At 36.1% G+C, this 19,519-nt stretch overlaps 1 pseudogene; it reads right to left on the bottom strand.

Moving 5' to 3' along the window:
• Window positions 1–1,070: 1,070 nt before the first annotated feature.
• LOC120151137 overlaps window positions 1,071–19,519 on the bottom strand; it is a 33,293-nt pseudogene continuing 14,844 nt past the window's right edge.

Genomic DNA, 19,519 nt, shown 5'->3' with positions numbered 1-19,519 from the left:
CTTGCAATATAAAATTCAGTCAAGAAATATATGTAAAAAAAGATTAATATTTTAATATAATCATATAAATGTAATTTTTTGATCGATTAATCACGATCAAATATTATAAATACCCATTATAAATATACAATGGAATCTATAATCTAAAACACGATAATCATGAGTCTCGATGCTATCCCTAATTTGACTTAAGACAAAACTCTCGGAACTAATTTTCGACTCATAAGGTTAAGCAATATGTATACGTAGAGACTATCACATGAATTGTCATGTCAGTGCTATTAAAATTTTAATATTTTAACGACCCAATGAGTAGTTCAAAGAAAAATCAGTAATTTCTTCAAGTTGAGGACCAAAGTGACAAAAGAGAGAACATTAGGAACTAAATTCATCATTATACCTGCAAATACTCGCATACAATTATCTATTATTTGCAGTCGAAGAAGTTGAAACTGATCAAAGAAATCAGAGTATTCTCTAAAATCTCAATAAGAACAAACCAATATATTAACCTTGAATTCGTCTTCGTTGGACAAATCCTGTGGTTGAAACTAACAGAAAAAAATATTCAAACATGAAAGGTAATTGAATATCACAATCCATCAACTTTTAAGTACAGTTTAAATCAAATAGTGTAAACGGCGATGGTTTCCGAGACCCTTACACGACAGTCCCTGAATCAATGGAACCCCGACTAAACCAGCTGTCTCGCCTGAGCAGGCAGTCCAGGATGATAATGACTCACCCACTGTAATCAACCTTAGTCTTGAACATATATAAAATGTACACACAAGTTCTGTTAAAATTTTTGCTAAGTTTACAAGTGCCCCCGTAAGTAAACAAAGCGTCTACTTTCGTTTTTCTCGACAATACCCAAGCCAGCATAACAGCACAGATATCTTACAACTCTAACCTCAAAAATATACTCATCGTATTGACAGTTGTTGCCGGATTGTTGGAGCCTGTTGAGTATAACAGTATGTGTGCTGTCAAATAAACTTCCCGAGCGGTCAATGTTCACTCAAGGAAATAGCAAAAAGGAAAGAGCTGAGTTCTGGTTTTGTCATAATATTGTTTAGGGGACAAACTACCTCTGGTTAGTTATACAAGCTCAGGAAGCCTTTTCACGATTGAGATGGATCACTCTCGGGTTCCTTCCCAGTTGATTCTTTAACATTGTAACTGTCGCCAGATAATGATTGATTAGCAATTTGGTCGGAAACGAAGACTATGGCATGGCTCTGAACCACGGTATCTTGTTGTTTAGCAGAACTATCTTCATTAAGTTTATCAACCAAAGCTAGATACGAAATGCCATACTTCTGCGCAAGAGTTAGTCCCGGACAAAGGCCCTGTGTAAAAGAAGTGAACTTCTAAGAATGAGAAGAACACATTCATTTACCTTACACATGAAACAGTTATTCAAAATAAAAGGGCTCAAACTCCATAGCCGCTTGTTTATTCGCAATTTTTAGCCATAAGAAAAAGTGTTTAGAAGCGATCCCATCCCACTATAACTAGAAATAACGAAACTCATTTCGGAGACAGCGGATATCGAAATTCTTATGTAGGCACTGAGAGAACAAACATTAATCCAGTGGAAAACACACAAAAAACAGGGTAGAGGGAACAAAACTCGTAACAGTATACATAAATTTAATTCTGAATTATCTCAATACTAACCTTAACCAACACCAGGGATTCAAATAGCGATCGCGGTCGCGTTTTCAGTCATGTCACGTTTACCTCGATTGCGGTCATAACGGACGCTATTGTGGCCATAGCGGGCGCTATTGCGAGTATAGTAGGTATATTAGAAGGCAGCGCTACCACTATTTCATGGGTGCGGTCGCGGTCGCAGACCGCTATTTAAAACCCTGATCAACCCTGATAAAGAAGATGCCTCGAAAGAAGAAGAGTCCAACGGAAATGCAGAGCGAACCCAACCCTCAGAAGCTCTACTACCATTAGTTTCTTGAGAATCAACAGACTTGTCTGATGCACGAGACTCTTCTTTTAAGCAGCCACGGTTACAATAAGCCACAAAATATGAACAATGCTCTTGTAATAAGGATATTTGAGGTGTCGCAGGCAACAAGTGGCCCTCGGTGCCATATAAGTATCTAAAAATGGATTTTTTTTCCATTAAGAAAATGTAGCTTGTTTCATGGTATACAAATATATATTTTTTTTGTTAACAAAAGGGCCCAAGGAAACCTAAATCTTACTTGTACAGTCCACTTTCAACAAGGTTGTCGGGACCCACAGCCAACTCGAAAAGGAGCCACAAATATTTCACCTGAGCATGTTCAGAGGTTACACAAATATTTCACCTGAACACTAAGTGCAGCAAGATTAAAACCCTCGGGAGTAAAACCGTATCTTTTCCAGACACTGAAGAAGGCAGTATGTGTTCGAATAGCAGGATCGATATCTCCTGCTAAAACCTTTAAAAAATGGTAAACCACTGATTACCCAATAGTCAATCACATAATTTATTGTTACACAAATATATTTTGAAGTTTACATCAGAAAATATTAATAAATGATAACCTGAAGCCCTGGCCAAAATGCCTGTAAATTGTTAAATAGTGGCCAGACAATAGCAGCCGAATCCATATTGACCTGTATATATCTAAGGAAGTAAATCAAAATTAAAGGCAAAAGAGAGAGAAAGAGATGAGAAAGTCCAAATATATGATGCACGGAAAATGCCGAAAATGATACCATGTATAATAAAATAAGAGAAAGGAAAATTTAATTAAAGTGGGACAAAAGAGCACAAGTTTTTACCAGGGATCATTGTAAAGATAGTACATAACGGCGCTGTATGCTTCTTGGAATATGAACAAATACTCTTCATCTCCAAATAATAAATATGCCTGAAAAGGAAATATATATTATATAATTCTCTATTTTAAATTGTGATTACAAAGTTACAATGTACATTAATTTCGAGTCATGTGACGGACCATCAGAAGATACTCGTAGGAGTCAATGCTTGTCCCTATTCCAGCATCCTGCAAAGCAAAATAGAATCAATCGCAATTCGCAGCTGGTCAGTATGGATAAATGAAAGCAACCGAAGGAAAAACAAAGATGGGTCCAGTGGGAGGTTGATGGATTAATGAGTAAAGCTGAAGTTGAGTATCTACTTCGTGCAAATTCATAATTATGAGTTTTTCTGTTCAATGTCTGCATATCGAGAAGGAAATTAGCAAGGCACATTAATCCTATGAAAATATTTACTCCTTAAGGGGTGTTTGGATGGGGGAATGTTGGATTCCCATGGGAATGGAATCCACATTCCCACGTTTGGTTAGCTCGGGAATCCCATTCCCGGTAATGTAAGATTACCAATAGTTAATGATCGAAGGAAACAAAAGATTCACAATAGAATGAGAAGATGTAACAGTAAATTTCAAAAGAATAGTTAATGATCACATCAAAGAAGTTCAACATCTCTCTTATAGAAAAGACTTACTTCAACATAATGGAAAAGAATGACTCAATAGGAGCAGAAGATTTAATCCTTTACTATCCAGTTCACGACTAAACAATTGAAGAACATTGATATAACCGTTACAAAAACAGAAAACCACGAGTCCAATGATCATGTGATCAAAGTAAAACAGAAGTTACCTTCTGTGTCCATTCACCGGTAAACACATTGACGTGAGCACCAACAAAGTTAAGCTTTGAACGTCGAGCACACAGGCCCTGAACAGCATTCTTCGTAACTTGCTCAAAAACTGCATCAATTTTAAGAAATAGAAATTTTTAAGCAATGAATACAAAAGTTAACAGTCCTTGGTATGTGAAAGTCTCAACATTGGTCTCCTAATAGAAATCTAAATGTCTTGCTAACCAGAAATGGATCGAAGGGGGGCGGGTGGGAGCAGTAACCTCCTTGAAAATTTCAAATTTTCATATATTTTAGATATTTTTTTATTTTATATTGATAACATGTTTTCACTACCCCTGAAATTTTATAAGTTCACCCCCTAACATAAAATATTATGGCCTTCCCTATTAAGCTAACTGTAGGATTTGCGATAAGCTTATCTTGTATACTTGTTAATAGTTTAACTTAATACTAACTCTTAGAAAGTTATAACTACTAGGTAGTTTAGTTCTAACAAAATACTCCTAGACAATGTATAAAGCAAGTTGTGCTTACTCCATAAAAATATATGATTGATAGTTTTTCCCTTCTCTTTTAAGAATCTTCTTTAGCAACATGGTATCAATTTAGATGAGCGGTCCTTTTACCCTAACCCTAGCCGACCATGACTTTCACTTCTTCTTCGTCAGAGGCCACCTCGGAACTCCTCGTTCATCCATCCCATTCAGCCCTAACGTACATATCCTCTGCCTCTATAACTTTTCATCGATTGAAAGGTGACAATTATATCTCTTGGTCCCAATCTGTCTACCTTTATATCACTGGCCCGCGCAAACAACAATACCTTTTGGAGACCACATTGGTTATGCTATGACAGACCTTCAATATTCCACTTATCTTAGTGAGAATACCATGATTTTTTCATGGCTCATTAACTCCATGATTTCTGAAGTATGAGAGCTATTTGCAGTTCGAAACAGTTGCTAAAATTTGCAGTCCTACAAAGGCTACGTATTCGAATCATGAAACTTTCATTGCACTATTTTGGGATTGAGTGTCAACTTGCATATCTCAAACATGACAACATGACTGTGGTAGCAACTCAATTTGTTTGAATATCATGAATGGTGGCATGTAGACGATGCTCAATTGTTAAAGAAGATTGTTGAACAACGTCGGATGTTTCAATTTTTGTATGGTCTGCATTGGGTTCTTGATGTGGTTCGAGTACAAGTATTGGAGCTTAAACCTCATCTTTCAATCTGGGAAGATTTCTCTGAAGTTTGACACGAAGAAAGTCGATGCACGATTATGCTTCTTGATTCGCTGCCAGCTAAAGGCTTTGCACTACTCACTCACTCCCAAAATACTTCTTGGTCGAAGAAGGGGAGACCTTAGTGTGACTATTGTAAGAAGGATGTACATGTGATGGATTTTTATTAGAAGCTACATGTAAGTAGTGTTTAAGTTAAACTCTAAATCCTAACTTATCTCTAAAACTATCTCCTAATTTGTAGAAAGATGACTCCTATCTTATCAAGGTCTTTAATTCATGTATATAAAAATCCCATGTATCCTCTTGTGTAATATGCAAGTGAATAAAAAAAATTTGTTTACCAAAACCGAAAAACTCTATTTATCAGAGCCAAAAAACTCAGTTTCTACATGGTATCAGTCGCCGGTATCGATCTCAGCCTTGCTGCCGCCGCCGTTCGTCATCCTTCCGACCAGCAGTGTGCGTTCTGTGCACTACCGTCCTTCTAATTGTGAAATCCCCCTTGCATCGTCGTCATCATCGTAATGCCACTCTCTTCACAACATCGCCCCTTTGTAGCGCCATTATTCTTGCTGTGCAACCACAGCATTGCCGCTTCTACCGCAGTGTTGCTCTCTTCATAGCTCTTGTCGCGCGTCGGTCCAGCGATACCCTCATCACAGCGGTAGCTCTTCCTGTTCTGCTGTTTGGTAACTGTTCCGCCGCTATGGTAACTTTCCGACCAACACTATCTCCTCGCCTACAACATATTAGATACTCATCCTCGCGTTGATCTCCTCAAATCTCCGATTATCACTTATAGCAGTGTTCACTACTAGTTCACGACATATCCCAAGCTCTCAATTCCTCGGCAATCATCGAATATCCTTCTTCATCTAACCTTCCATCTGAGGCAGATACTTCCATTGTTCAACCATCCCATTCCGAATCGATTTCCTCATCCATTACTTGTTATCGTCTAAATTATGAGAATTACATTACCTGGTCTCATTCTGTGCATCTGTTCATCACCAGTCCCGAAAACAATAATATCTCTATGACAATATGCATATCCCCAATCCCTCCGACCCACAATACGACACTTGGCTCATCGAGAACACCACTATTATGTCCAGGCTCCTCAACTCTATGTTACCTGACATTAGCGCGAACTTTATGCTCTACACCACCGCCTCAGAAATTTAGAACGCTGCTAAGGAGATGTACTCCAATCAGGAAAACTCTTCCGCTCTGTTTGCTATTGAATAATGAATCAACAACTTGAAGCAGGGAGATCTCACTGTTACCCAATACTTCACTCAGCTATCTCGCTTATAGTAGCAAATTTATTTGTTTAAGTCTTCCGATTGGAAAATCGATGTAAATGCCAAACTCTATAAAGGGTTACTTGAAAAATGATGTATTTTTGAATTCCTAACGGGACTGTCCGTCTCTCTTGATGATGTTTGTGGCTAGATTCTGGGCATCAAGCCTCCTCTGTCTCTTCGTAAGGTGTTCTTTAAAGTTCATCGTGAAGAAAGCCGCATCTCTCTGATGCTTCCTCCACCGGTTGAAAGTTCCTCCTTAGATGCCCATTCATTATGTGACACCCGTGTCAAGAAAGGCCATCATTGGTACGATCACTGTCAGAAACCTGGTCATGTTCGTGATAAATGCTGGAAGCTCCATAGCCGTCTAGCCAACTGGACTCCATCTAAATTCTCCTCGTATATATTTCATGGTAGCTCTGATGTAATGACATTGGAGGGTGGTTCCTTTTCTTGTCAACATCTGGACGATCTACGGCAGATGTTTATTCATTTACAGATTGCTCCTGCTACTAAGTACAAGTCTTCATTCACTGTTAGTGAAGGTAGTTCTCCTTTTACCTTCTTATCCCCTTCACCAGGGGGTGTCTCTTGGATTTTATTCCGGAGCAAGTGATCATATGACGGACAACTTAAATTTATTTTCTATATTTCACAGAAATGGTATCTCATGCAGTGTTCGTACTACTGATGTGATGTAATCCTGTCTAGCTCTAATTTTCTCCATGACTTGATCACACCATGGATGTCATTCAAATCTGGTTCTAAGGGAGTTCTACCTTACTTTTATCTTATATTTACTTATTTATACACTATATTATATTATAAGCATACATTTGCAGACTAGACTATACTCTAATTATCATAACATGTGCATTCATTCATTATATGGTTTGCATCATTGATTGATATTCAAGCATATAATCTATAGTTATAATAATAATATTCATTCATTAACATATGATGAATGAGTTATTATTATAACCTATAGTTTACATCTTTATATTATAAGTTATTTAATTTAAATACTTAGCTTATTTTATGCTTTCTTTTATAGGTACATAGGCGGCCACATGATGGGAGCTAACTTAAAGCTAGCATTGGAGTCCAAGAGCTATGGAAACTTGACTAGGACAACTCCGGATACCTCAAGATCATTTTGGGACAAAGTTGCCAGCTGACCCACGAGCTCATAGCTGACTTGAGCTGGACTTTTGAGCTAGCTAGAGGTCTCATTTCAGCTGGAGAGTTGCACCATCATTACCACCACATAGAGCACTACAAATATGGTCTAGGTCAATTTTTGTGGATTCATACCTTTTCGTGAAGAGTTACCCTTTTCACAAGGAGCTGACCAAAGACTCATCTTCATGTCCTTCATCTATGGCCAACTCATCTTCAACTCAAACACATGGGAAGTAGCTCAAATGATGAAAATTTACCTTACACACATGTGACCTTTCATGACAAGTTGTTGCCCATTGAAGACCATGACACCTAGATGCATGTTGGAAGCTAAGTCACGCTTAGCTGTTGTCTATCTTTATTCCATGGACTTCAAGACATCATCCTATGGTTACAACCTCTCCAATGCATTGCAAGAAGACCCATGTGCATTCAAGTAGAGTGCCATGTGCATCATTCAAGCATGTGCACTCCATGTGACATCAAATTGGTGCCAAAACACCAAGGGATGCTTCCTATTTGGCCAAAGACTCTTTCCTCTTCATTTTGGCGCCCAAATAACTTCCAAATGCATTCAAATCATCCTTAGGGCCTAACCAACACATAACCATTCGGCCAAGAGCATGTATCTTCATTTAAATCATGTATTTTCATAAAAAATCATGTATTTTCAAAGGGGTTTCAACCTTGGCCAAACCATCAAGTATCTATTCGGGCTAAACCCTTTGAAAACTATAAATAGGCTATTGCATTTCATTTGTAACTGAACCCTTTGATAAATTAAAACTCTTGGGAGATTATTCTCCCTTCAAGTTATTTTTAGAACAATATCGATTAAGCAAGCTTAATTCTTAAGTTTGTGGTGCCATTCCTTCTCCTTGATACTTCTGGTTCCTAGTTCTTATAACTAGTGTGTCAAAGTCCTTACTACCATCCCTTATAAAACTTATAAGAAACGAGTCTTTGCTCCTTTATAGCATTGGTTCCTTCTTAGTTTTATAAGATACTATCTGTTGATCCCCATCTTCAATCACCATTTTCACGCCTATATCATCACCATCTTCCATCACCATTGCATGCCTGTATCATCACCATCTTCTATCACCATTTCACGCCTATATCATCACCATTCCCTTACCATCTATTCACCATTAAATCATCCTTCATTCATCAACAAGGCATACGTCCATTTCACCATTGGAGGCCGAATTCATCAACGCTTGAAGGATATTTATTCAACACTTCCGCAACCTACTTTGATATCAATTCTTTCCATTTTATTCCTTATCAATTTCTATTTCTTTCAATCCTTATTTTCATTTAATCATATCTTCTTTTCAATTGTGCAGATTATATTCAATTCAAAGTGTAGCATTTAGTGTCTCTCCTAGATCAGGAAACAACAAGGTTATCAACTTCTCCATTATTGAAGAAGCTGAATAGCCTTACATCAAGGTAATCATAGCTTTGTTGGATTGACAATCAAGTGCTGCAACAAAAAGCAAAAGAAAGAAGAAAAACAAAAGCAAAAGAAAAGAATCCTACAAAAATTTGGAGTGCAAAAGAAAGAAAAGAAAAAATAAGAAAAAAATTCAAAGAAAAAGAAGTGAAGAAAGTTGCAAAGTACACTCAAAGAGAAGCACAAAACAATCCGCCCAACAACAAACTAGAAGGAGGTATCCTTGTTGTTTCTTGTGAAGGAAGATAGTAAGTGTTGCAACTTGGGTTGTAAGTTATCTTCATTTTCTCTCTATTTCATTTCCTTTTCTTTCATCCTTCCTTATTTCGTTACCTTATCTTTTCTTAACCATTCTATCATACCTTTTACCATAACCATTTCTATATCCTAACCATTTCCTTTTTAAAGCCGACGCACAAACTAAGAAACTTGCTCAATCTTGAGTTAGTTCTTTAAAAGAACCCACAAGAGAGAATTGAGTGGTAAAAGGCAAACAAGAGGGTGAGATCAGAAGGGGGATCAGAAAAAGCCAAGAATATATCCCCGAGTGCAAACACGAGTGTGAGTGGAGTGACATTTTAATTTCTTTGGAGTGTTACTGTGAGGTTTTGTGAGAGTGTTCTTGGTAAGGTCCTTTTACATTTTCATTCTTTATTTCACTGACAAATTTTCATATTTTCAATGGAGTATGAACAACAAAGACTGAATGCATTTCACACTCGTTTCCATGTAGATGGTAAAGTGTGTCTTGTAGCTATTGACGGAGGAAGTTGTGAAAATCTTGCAAGCACATACATGGTCACGAAGTTGGGACTTACAACTTTCAAACATCCCAACCCATATGTTTTGCAAGGTTTAAATGAAGATGAAGAGTTAGAAGTCACAAAGCAAGTTGTCATCCCATTTTCAATTGGCAAATATCAAGATGAATTTCTTTGTGATGTTGTACCAATGGATGCTGGACATATACTTTTGGGAAGATCGTGACAATTCGACAGACGAGCAATCCATGATGGGTTTACAAACAGATTTTCTATAACCCATAATGGCAAGAAATTCACTTTGGCGCCACTTTCTCCTAGTCAAGTGAATTAAGACCATCACCACTTGAAGAAAAGAATGGAATCATTCAAAAACGTTGAAAATAATGAGAATCAAAGAGTAGATGAAGAAAACATTGGATTTGAAAATAAGAAAGATGAATTTGGAGAAAAAGAGGATAGTGAAGAACAAATTTTATCTAACCTTTCTTCTCTTATTCTTCCTTCTGTTTTGCAGGGCAATTTCAGAGATGTATCTTTTCAAGGTGATGATTCAAGAATCATGGCTTTTGGAGTACTAAAAGATGTGACTTTTGAAGAACAAATAGTTGTTAATTTTGGTGATAAATGAAACATATCTCTTGATGTTTCAAAGATAACGTCTTTTGAAGTTCCAAGAGAAACGTCACTTGAAGTGCCAAGAGTTGTGTCCGTTGATATTTCAAGTACATTGCCAATTTTGAAAATAATTCAGCAACCAACTCCCATTAAACATCCACCCTGGTTTGATATGTCCATTTATCTTGTCAATAGTTTTTCATTTACTTAATTTGAATTCATTTTAGCAATTCAATTCATGTATGTGGCCTTATCTTATCAATTTGTGATGACAAGGATGATTCAAAAGACACAATTTGTCAAGGAAAGAGCCAAGAGACGTGAATCATAAAGGCTTAATGGACGTGACCCTTCAAGAGTATAAAATCATGAATTTTCATGATCCAATAGACATGACTTTTTGGATGCCATGGGACATGATCATTCAAAGTAACATGTCTTCAATATACATGATTTTTAACCAACCATCAAACACCCACAGGAAGTACAATTTTCCTTTATTTATATTCAATCGTGTCTTTACTTATGAGAGTTATCTTTCTTTTCAGGACATGTATATTCAAAGAACTTATTCAAAGGACATGACTTATGAAAATAATCTTTTCATAAAGATCACTTTTGCGTCTAACGGATGAGAGGACACTAAGGAGAAGTCACATTTCGATTTGAGGACAAATCACCTAAAAGAAGGGGATGATGATGTGATTCTGTCTAGCTCCAATTTTCTCCATGGCTTGATCACACCATGGATGTTATTCAAATCTAGTTCTAAGGGAGTTCTACCTTACTTTATCTTATATTTACTTATTTGTGCACTATATATTATTATAAGCATACATTTGCAGACTAGACTATACTTGAATTATCATAACATGTGCATTCATTCATTATATGGGTTGCATCATTGATTGATATTCAATCATATAATCTATATTTATAATAATAATATTCATTCATTAACATATGATGCATGAGTTATTATTATAACCTATAGTTTACATCTTTATATTATAAGTTATTTAATTTAAATACTTAGCTTATATTATGCTTTCTTTTGTAGGTACATAGGCAGCCACATGATGGGAGATAACTTAAAGCTAGCATTGGAGTCCACACTACTAGAAAAAACCCCTTTAATGACGCGCATTGCATGTCATCTATGGGTGCGGATGACACAAATGCCTGTCGTTGAAGCCACCGACATGAATCTTAGATGACACGCAATTATGTGTCATAAATCTATGACGCACATTTATGACACGCATTTATGGCACATTTTTGACGCTCATTTATGACGTGCATTGAACGTCATTGAAGCCCCTGTCATAAATAAAGATGACACATTTGTGTGTCATAAATTAATGACAAACATATATGACTTACATTGCGTTTCATTGAAGCCCCCGTCATAAATGAAGATGACACACATTCGTGTGTCGTGATTGTATTTCGTAAATTATATATATATACATATATATATTGTAGATTGACAAATAATCAAACTAAATCACATTTAATGCCTCATAATACTAAATATGTATATCATATTGTATATAAGCAATCCATTTGCATACAATATATACACATGACACCCATGAAAAATGTTACCACTGGCACTGTAATATTGCAAACATAAATAGCCAGTCATTACAATTATAGAGTGATTTCGTTGGATGTAATCAAATAATGCAATTTGTTTCCACACACTTAGAGCTTTGAGCATATGGATAAAAGCCACAGATATGTGCAAATATGCAGTATTGCCAAACATGTATTGACAAAAAAAAAATGAGGATGCTTAGAATATGCAAAAATAATATCAACAAAAGGTAAGCAAAATAAAACAAAGATGTCAAAATTTTGCGCAGCCAATACATAATAAGCTCTATATCGTATAAGCAAATTGTAGCCTATAGCATAAACCTTTTGGCAACTCAACAGTTAAATGCTTTTAAAATTTAATTTTCATTAAAAGTATAAGAAAAACAAATTAGTGCTGTCAGAACTAGTATTTCAGGGTAAGGCATTAAGATATGAAAACACAGAGCAAGACAAATGGCAGTAATTCAACAAATTAGGATCCTGGTTTAATTAAGAAACTTCATTATACAAAGAAGGCAACTTGATGCAACACAAACCATAGAAGTAACTCATTACACAACACAAACCACACCATAATAAGGAAAACACTACACCACACACCAAACACAAATTCCATTCATACCACAGTAAATACTTGCCAAAGACTTGATGCAAAGAAGGCACTTAAAGGTATTACACATGTTGCATATCTACAACACCGAGAACATTTGTTTAGGAAAGAGAACATCGATACTATAGCTAAGCAGTAATTGAGAATAATAACAGCTATTTTAGATAAATAATAGCACTTACATTTCAAATGTCGTTTTGACATGAGCTATAATTGGAAACCTTAAATACTAATAAAAAATGAAAAATACTAAAAAATAAGCCTAAAACCAATAATTTATTTCGAACCTTTGGAGAAGCTTTGGCAGTCTTCCACAAAATTACAGCACATGCTTCTGGACTATATCTTTTAAAGAAATAGGAAAGAAATGAAATATCAGCACAATTAGAAATGTCATCTAAAAAAGATCAACATTTACAAGGAGTAATATACAATCTTACCAGGTACGAGGAAAAATAAGGTTTTAACCAATTGCAATATCATATATTGTGTGGGATCAAAAAGGCAGGTTGTACAGGCTTAAACAACATTCAATAAAAACAATATACAACATGTGAATACCTGGCAACATAAAAGACTACAGTTTCCAACATCAATAATTTATTAGCATAACCAATGGCCAAGGCACCGCCAGAGCCACCTTCCCTGAATTATGGGCAATAACTTCACCCTACATGAATGTAACGCATAAAAATCAGTTGTGCTAACATTAAAAGTAGATATGGTATGCTTCATAATACAATAGTCCTCATACTTGACCCAGCTCCTCAGATTTAAGGTCAGCATACGCCCCAGGAGTGTGAATAAAAGTAATTATAGGAAAACCATGATGATCTGCATAATACATCATGCGCAGAGCCTTCCTGTAGCTGTAAGCATTTCCTAAATATCAGTTAAGAGTAATAGATTCTCTCTTTGAAAGGTAAAATTCAACATGCAAGTTTCATATACTTACCCATGGGGAGTTGGCATTCCAAAGATACGCTGAATATGCAGATAAAAGTGTTTCTACCCTTTTGCTGACCAATAAACATGTATCGCCTACCATCTATGGTTCCTATACCAATAACAATAGCTGGATCGTCATACCCCGATCAATCTCCATGAAGTTCCACAAACTAGACACAAAAGAATATATAAAACATTTATTAGAACAATTCTTCACCTCCACACAATGGGTGTTAAAGATAATGTTAACAAAATATGAAAAATTTAATATCCGAGTTAAAGGTCATGCAACCACCAAACCTTATCAGTAATGCTAAATACATGATCAAGGAATGTAGGTCTGTTAGGGTGTCGGGCAATGTTCACATGTTGTATAGGGGTTAGATGTGTGTATAAGTCCTTCAAGGCCTGAAATAAATAACAGAAAGGATTATAAGAGTTAATCGGAAACGACAAACATGGTGAAACATCAATATCTTTGACAGCACATCAACACTAAATAGTGTGCAAGCCTTTTCTAAAACATTTAATTAAGCTAATCCCTTATTAAGGTATCAAGCTTACATCAGACTTAAAGAAGAATCATAGATTTTGGAGTTTCACACCACAAAATTTCAAGCAAGCATATAAATGTTCTACTATTGATAATCCTCTGTAATAAGAGAATGAATCCAAAAATAAAATCAAGTACTATAATAAAATTCTAAATAATAAATAAATGACATAGAAAATGCAACATCAGAAACATTTTATCAGCCAATATTAAATATAACTTTCTGACCTAATTTTCAGTTTTGGTATAATTAAATTGAGCACGAAAACATATTCCATACTCAACTTCACTCTCATTAATAGGCTGAATATGTATCCACTCAGAGGAACATATAAATGTATAACTAGAAATTATATTACTTCATGGAAACAACTAAAGTACTCTCAGATTGTCTCAAACAAAATAATTGTACCTGTTGATATTTATTCTCCAATAATATAATCTGATCACTGAAGTCCAATCCAGTTTCATTTTACATCCTCCTCACCTGCATATGAAACAAACACATAATTTGAAGCAACCACGGGCTTGTTATGATCAGAAAAACCAAAAGTCAATATAAATAAGGAATTACATCAATCATATTCTTCTCCAAATTTACAAGGGGATTCTCTAAATCCAAAGTAACAGCCTTTTGCTTTTCTTTCAAAGGATTGAAATGGGAAAGATGACTTAGGACTCCGCCTTTCACATTTGGATCCGGATCTGTAGGCCACGGATATTCATGATTCACTTTCCTCAGCTTTGCAACTATAGTTACACCCCTTTTTGACACATCAAATCGTGGCATCTCTAGGGTTTCAAGAGGGATGCTGTTCACGCCATTACTGGAGCTTCGAAGAAGATCGGAAGCTGAAGTTCCAGTAAATGGAGCTGGAGAATACGACATAGAAGCCATCAGGCCTCGAGCTTAGATATCTCAGAACTCTACACGAAACCCAAATAGTCAAATCTCCAAATTTCAGTCTAATGATTGGAAAAAAAACTTCAACTGACATTAAAAGAAGAGATGCATTACAAACATAAATCAACGCAAAAAATAATCAGATTTCAAAAAGAGTGAGACTGAGAAATAACCAGAAACACGAGATGGAAATGGAGAAATGGAGGTCGGTGTTGGTCAAGAAAAGAAAGTGATTTAGGGGAGGAGGAGGAGAGGTGGGACGAGGTGGAGGGAGAGACGGTGGCACGGTGGAAGAGATGGAGATCGTTGAGTTCATCGGAGGGGGAAATGGATGATAGAGGCTAGGGATTCAAACTCGGGCCTAATAAGAAGAAGAGAATCAGGATGAAAAGCAGGAGAGAAAATGAGAGAATGAAAGGAGTGAAAAACATTAGGCGGGCGAAGAAGCGGGAAATGATGAAAATAATAGGGGAAATTAGAATATGACTCCAAAAGATGACACACAATTAAAAAGTATACTATGTGTTTTTGAAAATTTTATGGATTATGACTATTAAATATGACACATTATTGTAAGTCATAAATCGTTAAGATTTTAAAAAAAACATGACATTTTTTTATGACACACATGTTTTGCAAGTCATAAATTAGCGTGTGTCATCCTTTGTGTGTCATTAAAGGTATATTTTCTTGTAGTGCCAAGAGAAATGGAAACTTGACTAGGACAACTCTGGGACAGCTCAAGATCATTTTGGGACAAATTTACCAGCTGGCCCCCGAGCTCATAGCTGACTTCAGCTGGACTTTTAAGCTATCTAGAGGTCTCATTTCAGCTGGAGAGTTGCACCATCATTACCACCACACAGAGCACTACAAATATGGTCTAGGTAAATTTTTGTTGATTCGTACCTTTTCGTGAAGAGTTTCCATCCCAAGAGGTGCCTTTTCACAAGGAGCTGGCCAAAGACTCATCTTCATGTCCTTCATCTATGGCCATCTCATCTTCAGCTCAAACACATGGGAAGTAGCTTAAATGATGAAAGGTTACCTTACACACATGTGACCTTTCATGACAAGTTGCTGCCCATTGAAGACCATGACACCTAGATGCACGTTAGAAGCTAAGTCACGCCTAGTTGTGTCTATCTTCATTCCATAGACTTCAAGACATCATCCTATTGTTGCAACCTCACCAAATCATTGCAAGAAGACCCATGTACATTCAAGTAGGCTTCCATGTGCATCATTCAAGCATGTGCACTCCATGTGACATTAAATTGGTGCCAAAACACCAAGGGATGCTTCCTATTCCGCCAAAGACTCTTTCCTCTTCATTTTGGCCCCCAAATAACTTCCAAATGCATTCAAATCATCCTTAGGGCCGAACCAACACATAACCATTCGACCAAGAGCATGTATCTTCATTTAAATCATGTATTTTCATCAAAAATCATGTATTTTCAAATGGGTTTCAACCTTGGCCGAACCATCAAGTATCTATTCGGCCTAAACCCTTTGAAGACTATAAATAGGCTATTGCATTTCATTTGTAACTAAACCCTTTGATAAATTAAAACTCTTGTGAGATTATTCTCTCTTCAAGTTCTTTTTAGAACTATATCAATTAAGCAAGCTTAATTCTTAAGTTTGTGGCGTCATTCCTTCCCTTTGATACTTCTGGTTCCTAGTTCCTAGTTCAACTCCTTACTAGTCCCATCCATTATAAAACTTATAAGAAACGAGTCTTTTCTCCTTTATAGCATTGGTTCCTTCTTAGTTTTATAAGATACTATCTGTTCATCACCATCTTCCATCACCATTTTCACGCCTATATCATCACCATCTTCCATCACCATTGCATGCCTATATCATCACCATCTTCTATCACCATTTCATGCCTATATCATCATAATTCCCTTACCATCTATTCACCATTAAATCATCCTTCATTCATCAACAAGGCATATGTCCATTTTACCATTGGAGGCCAAATTCATCAACACTTGAAGGATATTTATTCAACACTTCCGAAACCTACTTTGATATCAATTCTTTCCATTTCATTCCTTATCAATTTTCATTTCTTTCAATCCTTATTTTCATTTAATCATTTCTTCTTTTCAATTGTACAGATTACTTTCAATTTAAAGTGTAGCATTTGGTGTCTCTCCAAGATCAGGAAACAACAAGGTTATCAACTTCTCCATTATTGAAGAAGCCTGAATAGCCTTACATCATTATGGATCCCTATCATCGGTTAAGGGTAGTGGTTCAATTCGCATTAATAACCATATTACTCTGTCTAATGTTCTATTTGTTCCAAGTTTGACTTCCAATCTTCTTTCGATTAGCAAATTATCCACCGATTTGAGTTGCACTTCTCATTTTACTCATGATTATTATGAATTTTAGGATTTGACCTCGTGGATGGTGATTGGCAATTCTAGGCATCATGGTAGACTCTACATCCTTGACGCTCCTCCTTATACTCTCTTTCCCAACCACTCACCTGCACCATTTATCTCTTTTTTTGTTTCAGTTTCTCCCACAGATGCGGTTGTCGACATTGTGTTATGGCATTTTAGGTTAGGTAACCCAAGTTTTTCTTATCTTGCAAAATTGTTTCCCAAATTATTTATTAATAAAAATCCTGCATCATTTTCTTATGACATTTGCTCTCTTGCAAAACACATTTGGAGTTCTTATCCTTTCTCTCTCTCGCTACCCTAAACCTTTTCCTTAATTCATAGCCATATTTGGAGACCTCCACAGGTTATGGGTTTACATGGAATTCGTTAGTTTATTACTTTTATTGATGACCACTCTCGTACCACTTGGACATTTCTTATGAAGGATAAATTTGAGTATTGTATCATCTTCAAAAGATTCCACAAAATGGTTGAAACATAATTTCAAAGTTCCATTGGCATTCTTAAATATGATAATGGTGGGGAATACATCTCTCAGTCGTTGGATCATTCTTCTAGGAAAACGAAATAGTCCACCTCACGTCTTGTGTCGACACTCCACAAAAAATGGGGTCGTCGAACGTAAAAACCATAATCTTCTTGAGGTAATCCAAGCACCCATTTTTTCTTCTAATGTTCTGAAATACATTTTGGGTGAGGATCTCTTAATAACTACTTTTCTAATCAATCATTTTCCTAGTAAGATTATTGCCTTTAAGTGTCCACAGGATATCCTTTTCACTAAATTCCCTCACTTCAAACCTTTTAACTCTTCTGTTCCTCTTCGTGTCTTTGGTTGTACTTCCTTTGTCCATGAACACAATCCTCATAAATCTAAACTTGATCCTCGGGGAATTTAGTGTGTCTTTGTTGGTTATTCATCCCATCAGAAGGTTATCGTTGCTACTCTTATTCTACAAAAAGGTTATTCACATCTATGGATGACACTTTTCAAGAACATAAACCATTCTTCTCAAAAACCGAAATCCAGGGGGAGAGTGAGTTTGAATTTCAATTTTTACCGATTATTACTGAGTTACCCATCATTCCCTATTCTACTAAAAAAACTACCACTCCATAACCTCCTAACACCACCACATCTGATAATGAAAACCTATCCATTAATCCATCGAATCTCATGAAACACCTAGACCATCTACCGATATACTCATCTACAAAAAAAAGACCCAAACAAGCCCTACCTTCCACACTACATCCAATGCATTGTCTAGAGCTAGAATTGGGTTTAAATTCATCGACAGAAAAAGGAGATAGTGACCAAAGTAAGTTAGATATGGTAATTGATACTAGTGAATTACCAATTGCTCAAAGAAAGGGAGTTAGACGATTTCCAACTCATCCTATTATTAAATATGTTGCTTATGGGAAACTAAAGTATGGTTTTAAGACTTTTACAGCTCAGGTTGATCATATTCACATTCCAGAGACCATAGATGAGGTATTAAAAATTGCTGAGTGGAAAAAGGTAGTTGAAGAAGAAATTTGAGTTCTAGAAAACAACAAAACCTGGGTCATTGTTGATCTACCTAAAGACAAGAAACCAATCGGCTGTACATGGGTATTTACTGTGAAATTCATAGAAGATGAAAAAATTGAGAGATATAAGGATAGACTGTGGCAAAAGGGTTCACTCAGCCTTATGGAGTTGACTATCAGGAGACCTTTGCTCTAGTTGCAAAACTCAACAGTGTTCGAGTTCTATTATCATTGGAAGTGAACAAGGATTGGATACTTCACCAACTAGACATAAAAATGCATTTCTTAATGGTAATCTTGAAGAAGAGGTCTATATGCAAGTTCCTCCAGGAATTCATTCTGGAAATAACTGGGTATGTAAATTACTTAAATCCTTATATGGTCTAAAACAATCACCTCGAGCTTGGTCTGATAGATTCACGAAGGTAATGTTACAAGACAACTACAAACAGTGTCAATACGATGACACTCTGTTTGTAAAACCGTTCTTGATAAGAAGAAGTCAATCTTGATTGTATACGTTGATGATATCATTATCACGGGTGATGACTTGGTATAAATCGAGAAGTTGAAGACATTACTAGCAAAAGAGTTTGAAACCAAATATTTGGAAACTCTAAGATTTTTCCTAGGCATGTAGGTAGTGAGATCATAAGAAGGAATTGTCATAAATCAAAGAAAGTATATGCTAGACTTACTTTCTGAA

Source organism: Hibiscus syriacus, unplaced genomic scaffold, assembly GCF_006381635.1.
Source record: "Hibiscus syriacus cultivar Baekdansim isolate YM2019G1 unplaced genomic scaffold, ASM638163v2 tig00002799_pilon, whole genome shotgun sequence".
NCBI lineage: Eukaryota > Viridiplantae > Streptophyta > Magnoliopsida > Malvales > Malvaceae > Hibiscus > Hibiscus syriacus.
The sequence above is the reverse complement of the archived record's forward strand: the minus strand, read 5'-3'. Positions and strand labels throughout refer to the sequence as shown.